Raw genomic sequence first — 12684 nt, 5'->3', positions numbered from 1 at the left:
CGTTTCTCGGAACGTATCCCCATGATTAAGCGATGCATAACTGTATGTTACTATATAGGGATTATATTGAAGATATATAAGGAATTCCTACAAATCAGTTTGCAAATGATGAATATCATAGTAGAAAAACAGGTAAAGAAAACAGTTTACGTTAGTAGAAATACACATGGATGATAAATATGTGAAAAAAATAGTTTAACCTCACGAGTACTCAAAAGTAATGCAAATTGAAATAGGATACCATATTTAACATATTAAATTGGCATAGCTTTTTAAACATACATATCCATGGAAGAATAGGGAAAAGGATTGCTCTCGGGTATTACAGCCAGGAGTATATTGGCACAACTTTGTTCAGAGCATTTAATAATATGCAGCAAAAACCTAAAAATATGTTCTACTCTCAGGAGTCGTTCCAAGGAAATGGAGATGCACCCAAAGGTCCACATACAAAGATATTTAGTGGGGAAAACTGAAAACACCCTGAATTTCCAACAGTAGAGTAATGATTGGTTAGGTAAATGTTGGCATACATATATGATAGAATCTATGTAGCCATTAGAAATTGCTTTCCAAGAAAATTTAATAACTTTCAAATATACCTATGTTGTAACATTGCTGAAAATTTCAAGATACAGTTATTCATATAAAGCATGACCTTACTTTGATGTAGCTACGTCATACCTATATGTATGTGTGTGTGTGTGTAAATGTACATTCATAGAAAAAACCTGAATATATATGCTTCAGATTGTCAGCAGTTTTTATCTCTGCATGCTAGAATTACGACAATGTTATTTTCTTCCTTCTTTGTTTTCCAAATTTTTTATAGTAGGTATTATCTTTATTATTAGAATAAGTTATAATTCAAAAGAAAATCATGCAAAAGAGAACATATATTTTGTTTAGGCAATCACAAGAAGCACTTGTTATTTTTAATGTTATATTTCTGTATTTCCATTTGTGATTTGCTTGAGAGCAAAGATGATCACGAGGAAATCCCCATCTTTCCTGGAATATCAATCTAAGCTTCCTTGTTGGTCTTCATTCAACCCTTATCCAACATGTGCAGTTTCTCCAAGTTAATTGCATGAAACTCATAAAATTGGGGATTTTTAAATACATTTCAGTGTCGGGAATATGGTTGCCTAGTATTACAATACCAAAGATACCCAGAACTCTCACTTTTAGCTGCAAAATTATTTTAAACTTGGGGCCGGCCCGGTGGTGCAGCGGTTAAGTTCTCACGTTCCACTTCGGGGGTTGGGGTTCACCGGTTCAGATGCCCCGTGCAGACCTACACACCACTTATCAAGCCATGCTGTGGCAGGCGTCCCACATATTAAAAAAATAGAGGAAGGTGGGCACGGATGTTAGCTCAGGGTCAGTCTTCCTCAGCAAAAAGAGGAGGATTGGCAGCAGATGTCAGCTCAGGGCAAATCTTCCTCAAGAAAAAAAAAATTGAAGGAGATGAAGTTCTGGAAATGGTTTCTTTGCTTCACTTTAATCCTGGGAAAGAGTTTTCTGCCCCACCTCCCTTTTTTGACACGAGATTTCTCTTGCCTCTCCTCTGTGTTCTGCGGAGCTGGGCATTGGAGAAGTAGGCAGATGCCTAAGGGCATCAAGGTCAACAGCAGGTGAGCAGACCAAGAATCCCAAAGGAGAATTCAAGGTGGGAGAGGGAGTCTGAGCCTAATGGCCCATATCATATTCTAGTTTGCTTTCGCTTGACATTTGAATGGAGGACAGTGTTTAATGTCTTGTCCGCGTTAATACAAGTATGCAACCTGAAGACCCCGCCTGTAGGAATTTAAGGCACTGCCAGAGGCTGAGTGAGGAGATACCTTTGGGCAATAGTGCCTTTCCATCAATCATCTAAGTTAGGTGAACTCTTATTTAAAAGTTTCATAACCAAGTGGTGGTAAAAATCACTTTGCAACTAGAGTGACCTCTCTACCCGACCTCACTTTGTGGCTCTGGGTGAGTCGAATAGCCACCCTGATTCTAATTCCATCAACCAGTAAAGGAAGGAGTTGAATTACATCAGATGCTTAATTTGGAGTCTGACAGTGTGCATCAGCAAGTCCATGAATGTGGGAAATTATAGCAAAATTATATGCATTTTTCTAGGGAGAAGATCCGTAGCTTTCATCAGTTCTCAATTTTTGAATCCAAAGAAATTACAGCCCCATGAATTGTATAATCTTTAAATTCCATTCAATATTAATATATATGCATATTTTGGACAGCATAGATATCTTCCCAATTTTTACCTGATTAGAGAACTTGATTTTATACCACGTTAAGTTTACTCAGACTTCATGTTGGTGAGGCCAGACTCCAATGTGAGGCGAAGATCATTATTTCCTTTCGTTTATAAGGAATTTTGCTACAGGAGGGGTCTGTATATGTACACGTATGAAAGAGCTACAAAATTCAAAAAGCTTATTAAATCTATTCTATTTTATGTCAGTGATGGAAATTTTGCAATTATGTGAAATGAGACATGATTTTCTAGTTTAGTTGATCTAATTAAGATCTTTTAAAATGAATGTATGTTAAGAACGATGTAACACAGTGTTATCACTATATGATCCTGATGCTGACCTTAGTATAATGTTTTTAAAGACTATATTAGTATATAATAATAAATAATATTTATTTTTAGATACATAAATAACTAAATATAAATAATAATATATAAAATATATAAATAACTATAATGAACTCAGAATCTTCAAATTTTCATTCCCTGCTTGATGTCAGTGATCCAAAATATCTATTCACATCAGTCTCTCTGACATTTACCTGTTCTTTCAAGAGATGGCATTAGAAGTGACTTAATGATGATGTAGGCACCTAGCATTTTGGTGCTCTGCAAGCTGACTTCAGATATATTGGGAAATTCTGTCTGGGAACAAACACAGGCAGTGTCTCTGCCAGGGGCACTGAATCAACGTGACAGAGCACAGTCCTCTTTCCCAACCAACCAAGCTGGGCACGCGGAGCTGACCTCGCTGCTGCTGGGTGCTCTGCAGTGATGTCTTACGTGTGACAGAGACCGTAACCACTACACAAAAGAGCAACCTGGCCCTGCAACTGCGGAGAGCAGTTTGCTCTTATTTTTGAAGTGGTTAACTTTGGATTGTTAGAGCGCCTCTAAAGGTCTTACAGAGGGTTTAAATTCTGTCATTTGATTTCTAGATTCCTCATCTCTTTGAGTTTTGAAAATATCACTAGCACTTGTTTTATGTGCAGTTTTGGCCCCCAAAGAATTCAGTCAATTTGCAATAAAGACTGAAATAAAATAGTTAAAAGAATTATGAGACAACTAGATAAACAAAATTTGGTATATCCATACAATGAAATAGTCTTAACTAGGAAGGAAATTCTGACACATGCTATAACATGGCGGAACCTTGAAGGCATCATGCTGAGTGAAATTAGCTGGACACAAAAGAACAGATATTGTATGATCCACTTCCATGAGGTTCCTAGACTGGTCACATTCATGGAGACAGAGAGTAGAATGGAGGTTGCCGGGGGCTGCGGGGAGCAGGGGAATGAGGAATTATTGTTGAATAGGTACAAAGTTTCAGCTTGGGAAGATGAAAAAGTTCTGGGGATGGATGGTGGTGATGGTTGCACAACCATGTGAATGTACTAATGCCACTGAACTGTACACTTAAAAATAATTAAAATAATAAATGTTATCTTGTATATATTTTACCACAGATTTTAAAAATCCATTGAATTAAAAAAATTATGAGACGATACAGGAAATTTGAACACTGAGTGAATATGGAATGATATAAAGAAAGTATTGTTCAGTTGTTCTTGTTTTTTTTTTAAAGACTATCTTTTAGAGGTACTAATGAAATATTTAGAGATAAAATGATATGCTATCTGTCATTTGGGTAGAGATGAAACAGTTTTGACTATGAGTTGATTAAATTTACAGAGAGAGAAAGAGAAAAAAAGATCAAGGCTATATAAGCATGTATTGCTGTTAACTTTATGTAAATGAAATCAAAATATGGATTATAGATTTTTTTAACAAATATGCACTATCCCTTATATTATTATCTATACTTTTTTGGTTTTCCTGAAATATTCCATATTTTTCAAAACTTTTCTTATTACTTTGATTATAAACATCTTAGTACGTTTTCCATTGTCAGTACTATATTCTATAAGCTATACACTTCCAGAAAGCATTGACTGTTCTTCTGGATGATCTTTCAGCCTAATCAATAAACTTAGGGACTTTTTTGAGATCCTACAGAAAACGTAAATTATTCCTTTGGAGTCTTATTCCAGTGTCATTATTTTTGAGGAGTCACTTTTTTCTTACTATGCAACTTTGCTAGGTGAAAAAAAAAATGGCATAACATCACCATAGAATCTGCCTAAACACTAACACAAACTTAATACTAATATAATTTAGTTTCATCCATACTGAGAGTGAACAGATGTATATATTCTTTAAACTATGTACTCCTTGAGAACAAAATCCGTGGTTTTTTTAAAGTAGGAAATAATGAGTACTAATAAATATTTGACTAAGAATAGAATGTCCAGGACTCCATTTTTGGAATTCCTGTGCTGACCTGTAAACCATCGTCATATACTTGGCAAAGAAGTCTAGATGTATTATTTTAACTCTTACAAAGCATGGATTGTTGGTAATTTAAAATAAAGCCCCTCACTCACTTCATCCCAGTTGTGATGGCCTTTGTATTATTCTTGAAAATCTGGAGCACTTTCCTCTTACAGTTCCCTCTGGAAATCTCTCCTAAGATGTTTGCATGAACTCCTTCCCTGCTTTTTCTTGTAACTTTCCTGGAGACCTTCTCCAACCACCCCAACTAAATTTGATCCCTCTCCTGCCCCGTTTAACTGTCTATCTCTTTACCCATCTCTTCCTACTTCCTCCCCAAGTGCTTATCATTACCTGGTGTATATTGGTTTGCTGTCTGTTCCCCACACACGACTATAACTTCATAAAGACAGGGAATTTTTTTTTCACCCCTGAATAACCTAGGCCTTGGCACACGGTAGGTCACAACTGAATATTTATTGAATCAATGAATGGACAAAGAGTTGAAAATGAACATACGGTTGAAGAGAGTCTAACTTTTAGCTAGAACAATGAACTTCAGTCATATCTTCAGCAACTTCCATGGGACACTCATGGAATTTAATTACATGTATTAAATATATTAAATCTTCAAAGCACAGTATAAATAAGTCTTTTAATACCTCCATGAAACAGATGCTAATACTCCATTTTATAGATGGCAAAATGAAAGCACAAAAACGAAATCCCTAAAGATCAATGAGTGAGTCAATGTCAGAGCTAGATTTAGAGAATTTTGAATATTTAGTCTCAAGCAACTGACTCCCGAAAGTCATTTGTCTATATCTTGTGCTTGTTACAGCTCATTTAAAAGCGTTTACTATTCCTGAATTTGAAAGCCTCTCAGGTAAGAAATTGGCTTGTTGTGACAGTAGGTGGTGACTCAGTTACTGTAAATGTTCTTTCAAGAACTCGTTCTCCATCTATATCCAGCACTTCACAAAGTAAGTTGCTGTCTTGGCAGAAATATATGGTCTGTAAGTAAGTTACCAATTAGTTTCATTATGCTTGTGCCTCATTTAATTTTAAAATGGATTCCTCCACCCAAATCGATTGCAAAAGCAGGGGAAACCCTTTATGCAGTGTCTGTAAAAGATTTTCTCAAAGTCTAATTGTACTTTTGATTCTTCAGACATTGCTGGAAATTATATGATCCCAAAATTCAGTACACCAGAAGGGTCACACAACCCCGTTTTCTTCGAGAAGTCTCTTTTTATATAAGGACAGTGGTTCTCAAACTGGGCTACATTTAAGAATCACCTGGAACATTTATCTATACTGATGCTAGAATCGCACCCCCAGGAATACTGATTAATTTGGTCTGGGGTGTGACCTGGACATGGTGAATTTTTTAAAGAAGCTTCTCAAGTGCAGCCAAGATGGAAACTTTTGTAGCAAAGTGTCAGTGCATGGATCTTCCGACACGACCTGAGAATGAAATCCGAGGAGAAAAACGAGAGGACCATGGATATAATGATTTTTAGATTTCTCTGTAATTCCAGATAATGTACACTATTTCAATATTGTTAATATCTTATGGTATTCTTCACCCTGGGGTTATTTTTCAGAAGGATCTAGCTTTACGTATCTAAGATTTAAGTGAAATTGGTCTAAGATGAAAAGGATGTCAAGGTGACAACAACTGGGATAAAGTGTATGAAACATTCCTTAAAATGTAACAAGCTATAAAAATGTGAGATACAATTATTATTCATCAAAATTTTGACATGCTACATGAGCCATACAGGACCAAAGTGGTCATTTATATGATATAAACTGCCTCCAAAATAATTTTTAGTGATAAACAAAATTCACTCAAAATGTGTCTACTTTTATTTTGGAGACATCGTGTCTTCATCATCAATCACTCTCACTTGCAGAAAAAAATGGATTTAGTTTTTCATGCCTGAAAGTTTTACCCATTCTAATACCTACAGCTTAAAGTAAAACAGAACCCTATTGTAACACACTAATTGCGGCTGACAATTCAGATCCCTCTATAACAAAACCATTATGAAGAGTTACACCCATATATGGTCTTCGTTTGTTTTCTATCGTGTTCTCCCACTTGGTACTTATTTGGTTTGCTTGCTTATTTAATTGTGAGTGTTAACAAAGACAACATAGAAAAATACAAATGAGGAAAAAATTACTGAAAAAGAAATGCTTTTTCAGAAATCATTGAGAAAAAACACATGACCTCAGCTCTTTAAGAGCAGGACTAGAAATTCTGCCTCCATCAGTGGCTCATCCTTGGCATCTCGTTTGGTGCTTCCAGAACCCCGTTCTCCTGGGTCCCTCCCTCCCTTCACTGGCTGTGGGTCTTGGGTTTCTTGTCACTTGATGACTTAACCTCTTTGAAAGAGTTCTTTTCCCCTGCTTTGCTCCAGGCTGTTGGGTTTGCTTTTTGGGAAGGTTCTCTGAAGCAACAAGGCTGGTGTCATTCAGCACTCCTTTGTAAACGCTCCCTTAATTCCTCCGGTTGAGTCTGGCTCATTGGGTGTTGCCCATAAAAAACAGTGACTTTTGTAATCACAATTAGAGCTGGGTGGTGTGACTAATCAGTCAGTTCACTGCATCTCTGTTATCTTTAATGAGGTGAGTCTGTTTCAATGTGAGCTTTATGTTCAGATGTCACTCCCTACCTCATGTTCAAATCGATATTTGTTCCAGACTCCAGATGTTAAAAAAAAAAGAGGGGGCTATTTGTTTTCTTTCTAAAAACGTGTTCTATATGCCTTGTCAGGAGTGGAACTAAGTGCACAGGAATTTGGAGACATTCCATAATGCTAGCTCACTATCCAGAATTCACAGGGCAGGGAAGCCATATTTGAGGAAGATTAGCCCTGAGCTAACATCTGCTACCAATCCTCCTCTTTTTGCTGAGGAAGACTGGCCCTGAGCTAACATCCGTGCCCATCTTCCTCTACTTTATATGAGGGATGCCTACCACAGCGTGGCTTGTCAAGCGGTGCCATGTCTGCACCCGGGATCCGAACCAGCAAACCCCGGCCCACCAAAGTGGAACATGTGCACTTGACCACTGTGCCACTGGGCCGGCCCTGTTCAGCCATTTACATCAGTTTGAATTTGAGAATTTTTTTTTAATACTTTGGTTTATAATCCAATAAATCCTTCTTTATTTCTTTTCTTGCTCAAATTTTCCAGCTTTGGCCACCAGTAGCTCTTGCAATTGTTTCCTTGTCCCTTTGACATACGCCTTCATTATGGGCTTTTTTTTTCTTTTGAGCGCTTCCTTGATTTCTGGCTCTACAAGATGCTCCAGGTTCATCGCATATATTTCCTGCCCCACTTCTAGAATCAGTCATATCTCTAAGGAGCCCTGGTTCCTTTTGTCGGAGAATGGTAGTAGAAATCAAGATCTACGGGCCGGTCCGGTGGGGCAGCAGTTAAAGTTAGCACATTCCGCTTCTCAGCAGCCCAGGGTTCGCCAGTTCGGATCCCGGGTGCAGACATGGCACTGCCTGGCAAAAGTCATGCTGTGGCAGGTGTCCCACACATAAAGTAGAGGAAGATGGGCATGGATGTTAGCTCAGGGCCAGTCTTCCTCAGCAAAAAGAGGAGGATTGGTAGCAGATGTTAGCTCAGGGCTAATCTTCCTCAAAAAAATAAATAAATAAATCAAGATCTGGGTGACAAATATGCTCATTGTTACTCTGGGGTGCCTTTGCTTCTCAGCTGAAAGAGAAAGAAACTATATGTGCGTATACTAACCCATGTATCTACATATATCCATAAATATTTCTATATGTAACCATTTGTATCTATGTTAAGCAAAACAGGAGTTCATACAGATGTCTCTAACTCTAATTCATTACCACATTGATCATTCCAACCACCTTCTCTTGCTTCAACAGTGAGAAGCCTGGCTCCGACCATCCACCACCCCTTTCCTTAATTGTTCAGTTCCAGTATACACGTATAGCAGTATCTGCGTATGTACCCCTGTGGGAGGCAACCTTATCAACTAGGGTTTTCTAGAAAGTCTGGAAGACATTATTCTGGATGGCCATGAGCCTGATATCATGCAACAGCTCTGGTGCTGAGCAGGAAGGGGCAAATTGATAAGGGAAGACGGTTAACGGTCTCTACCATGGAATGCATTTCAGTGGCAGCTCAGGGAAGAGAAAAATACAGTGGTTTATTTTGAATTTTAGCTGAATTTCTATGAAAAGGTAGGTTGTTTTCTTCCTCAGACTGCAACTTTTTGACACAATGCTCGTTTCCTTATTTTGCCGTAGCACGAGTCCCATCTTCTTTCAGCCTCCAAAGCCGTCAGTCGTCCTGGACAGAAGTCAGAGGAGCAACCTTATTGGGTACATCATAAACTGTGAGGTGAGAGGGCACAGCAGGGTAATGAGGTGGTGAGGGATGGATGGATGGAAGCATCCGCTAGTTATTGAGCAGCTGAAGGTGGCACAGATTGTAAACAGGCGCTGCCTGATCCAAGACATCAATACAAGGGAAAAGAAACATGGGCGATGGGATGGGCTTTTACAGTTGACTATTAATGAGGCCCCCCCACAACTTGGACGAGTCTGTGCCCCATCACTAATCTGTTACCAAAGTAGCTGTCAATGCGCCATTTTCATCCAATGGCGGTTGGCAATTCTCAAAACAAACCATTCCACACCCACTCTCCAAACCTGATCTGATAGCCAAGAAGCGTTATGCCAATATATGGGAAACGGCGAGCAACTCTACACCGGGAAATCTAAACTTCTCCCTATCAGATGAGGCGACTCAGAGTTTAAGATTCTTCAAGAGAGGAAATGACATGATAGAAGGAAAGGGGCTTTGGAGACCCTCTCCTCTGGGTTTGAATCCCAGCTCTGCCACTTAACAGCTGTGCAACCCTGAGCAAATTTTTGCTGTTGTTTGTGTTAAATTGATATTAAAATACCAAATTATTAAATATAATTTATCCAAATAGCCAAACGATATATTTTATTAATATTTAAAGTGATATGTGACAAAACCCACAGAATTTTATAGCACAAAGAATGAACCTAATGTATGTAAATTTACGAACCATTTAGGAGGTCAAGGGAATTCCAGGATGGAATGCAGAATGTGACAAAACTATCTGTACTACAATGTATGAAATAACTTCGCTGCGAGGTGAGGGGGCAAAATGTTAACCTAAGTGACTTTGGAAATGAGTGGAATCTGTTAGACTGCAGGCAAAAGAAACTGTATGTCAACACTACACTCTACTTGGAAGTGGAACGTGGAATTTCCAGTAAGTGTCCTTAAGGGAGGGGTGGGCCTTTCTCTTCATTCTTCTTCTTTCCTGCTGAATAGAATAGGACATGACGTCCAGGTGGAACACCCGTCTTGGACCACAACCAGGTGGCAGACAAGGGTTGAGAATGATAGAAACAAAAAATAGAAGAAGCCTATGTTCCTCTCCCAATTGTGGAGCCACCATACCAGCTAATTTACATGGAATGAAAAAGAAACTTCAGTCTTGTTTACCTTGCTCTTATTTTGAATTTCCTTTCACAGATTAATCCCAACTACATAGATTTTCCTTGTATCTTTTACTCCCTGCCTTTTATCCCTCCACCTCAGTCCCTCAGAAAATGAGGGTACATAACTTTTCATAGTATAACTCTCCTTGTAAGCCCCCACATTCTGAGATATTCTTAAGCACTTAACTATAACCAACAAAAGGGGTGCATAAAGTGGACTCTTGTTCACAAAAAGATTATGCCCTTGCATGGAATAACAATTGATCGGTAGCATAATTTGCATTAACTCATCATCTAGCCAAAAGAGTTTTTTAAATGATCCAAACAGTATAAATTTAGCTTTTGTTTCGTTTATATCAAAATTATACACTTTCTGCATTTGAGGAGAAATGCCAAGAAGTATAACCTTTAAAAATGTAAAGTAACTAAAATATACAACTATATACTGGGGGGATTTGGGGAGAAAAAGCAGAAAGAAAAAAAAAAGAAAAAAGAAGATTGGCAACAGTTGCTAGCTCAGGTGCCAATCTTTAGGAAAAAAAAAAAAGGAAAGCAACACAAAATAAAAACACTAACATGCTGTTTTGGAAGGTGGTAAGTTTGGGGTCTAAGACAATGGAAATATTTAGAAACTAGTCATTTATGACTAGCATGCTGTTTTTCTTTTAAGTATTTCCGTAAATAGGCACTAATAGTCTGACATCTCTCTATCTTTCTTGTCTCCTCCCTCCCGGACTTTGGAAGTTATACTGAACTTAAGAATTACTTGTCTGTTCATAGAATGATAGAGCAGAAAAGGAAGATGGCAGTTAATAGTTGCTAGGTGTCCCTTTCAAAATGGTTACCTAGCAACAGTTGGAGCCTGTAGCTACAAGGAGTGGTACCAGTACAGTTAAAGGTTGCTTGAGCTACATAGTTGCTCCACTGAAAATCTCATCAGTATGGTTTTTAAAATAAGAATCACATTTTGGGGTCATGTGGGCTGATGCACAACTGACCATCTGTTTTATTTGTTTTGTCTCAACCTCTGACAAGAGGAATGTGCTTGCTGTGTTTACAGAAAACCACTTAGGTTGTGGAAAAAAAATCTGACAGAATTTGTTGCTAAAACAAAAATCTCTCTCAAAGTTCCTAGATGCCAGGGATAGCAAATAGGCAAATCTATAAACAGATTTTTTTTTTTAACCCAAAGTCCACTTTTATGTAAGAAAATTAATGGTTTACTTAAACCCACAAAATAAGTTTGAAGAGTTTAAACGAGTATTAAATAAAATAATTTTCACTCAAGTTAAATATCGTTCTAAGATCACTCAAACTGAGCCAGCCTCCCCTGTTTCATCGGCATACATTCAGTTCCAGGAAACTAAGACAAAATCTATTAAAGGAGAAACGCAGGATGTATTACAGTGGTTGTGGTATTTGATATATATATCCTGTCATTAGGCTGCACCTTTGTTTCCTTTGTGTTAAGCCTCTCTCTTTGTTTACACCAACTTTCTATCTGTCTTTCAAAATCATAAAAATATTTCATCTGTATGATTTCTCCATAAAGTCTTTGGAGCTCTAACATCTCAAAAGGAAAATTCTCAATAAGGTTTAAATGCACATCACCTATGCTGTGTGGGTTAGAAAGGAGATTCTATTAAAAATCAAATTTTTAGGCACTCAAGTAGATATTTGTACACCAATGTTCATGACAGCATTATTCACAATAACCAAAAGGTAGGAAAACCCAAGATGAGCAGATAAACAAAATGTGGCATATATAAAAAATAGAATAGTATTCAGCCCAAAACAGGAATGAAATTCTGACACATGCTCCAACATGGACAAACCTTGAAGATACTATGCTAAATGAAATAAGCCAGACACAAAAGGCCAAAGAGTGTAGGTTTCTCTTATATGAAATACGTAGAGTGGTCTAATTCATAGAGATAGAAGGGAGAAAAGGTCACCAAGGATTGAGGGGGTCAGGAAATGGAGAGTTATTGTTAATGGATACAGAGTTTCAGTTTTAGAGAAGAAAAATTTGTGGAAATGGATAGTCGTGATGGTTGCACAACATGGTAAATGTAGTTAATGCCAGTCAATGGTACACCTAAAATGGGTTAAAATGGTAGATTTCAATTATGTACATTTTACCAGAATAAAAAAAATTAAATGCATTTATTTAGTCCAGACCAAATATTAACAATGCTCTGATTTTCCCTTGTGCTCCAGTGTCCTGATGGGAGATAATTACAGGGAGAGAAAAGTCTGCTGTGGGTATTGTATAATGTGCACCCAAGTACAGAAGAATAAACCACGCCGTTATCCAAAGAGTAAAATCCTGCCTGATTCTTGCTGGGAATTCTGACATCGGTTGAAACAAAATTTAAAAAAAAAAAAAAACCCAGTCAAAGAATGACTCTTTTGAAGAGAGAAGGGGCTGGCAACACATATTCTAACAAATACCCATTGTATTGTTTCTTGTTGGCCTTTTTTCATCTATGGCCAGACATTTCTTAAATTTGTCTATCCTGAAGAATTTAATAAAATATATTTTAAAAA

General features: G+C 37.6%; 1 long non-coding RNA gene across 2 annotated transcripts in view; it reads left to right on the top strand.

Annotated features, from left to right (window-relative positions):
- Positions 1–12684, top strand: part of LOC139080134 (uncharacterized) — a 25978-nt gene extending 13294 nt beyond the window's left edge. For both annotated transcript variants that reach the window (XR_011534373.1, XR_011534372.1), the window contains 3 exons: positions 8902–8995; positions 9700–9902; positions 12355–12684. This is a non-coding gene — a long non-coding RNA (uncharacterized lncRNA). The remainder of the gene's footprint in view (positions 1–8901; positions 8996–9699; positions 9903–12354) is intronic.

This window comes from Equus przewalskii, chromosome 28 (genome assembly GCF_037783145.1).
Source record: "Equus przewalskii isolate Varuska chromosome 28, EquPr2, whole genome shotgun sequence".
Lineage (NCBI taxonomy): Eukaryota > Metazoa > Chordata > Mammalia > Perissodactyla > Equidae > Equus > Equus przewalskii.
This window is presented reverse-complemented; position numbering and strand designations above follow the sequence as displayed.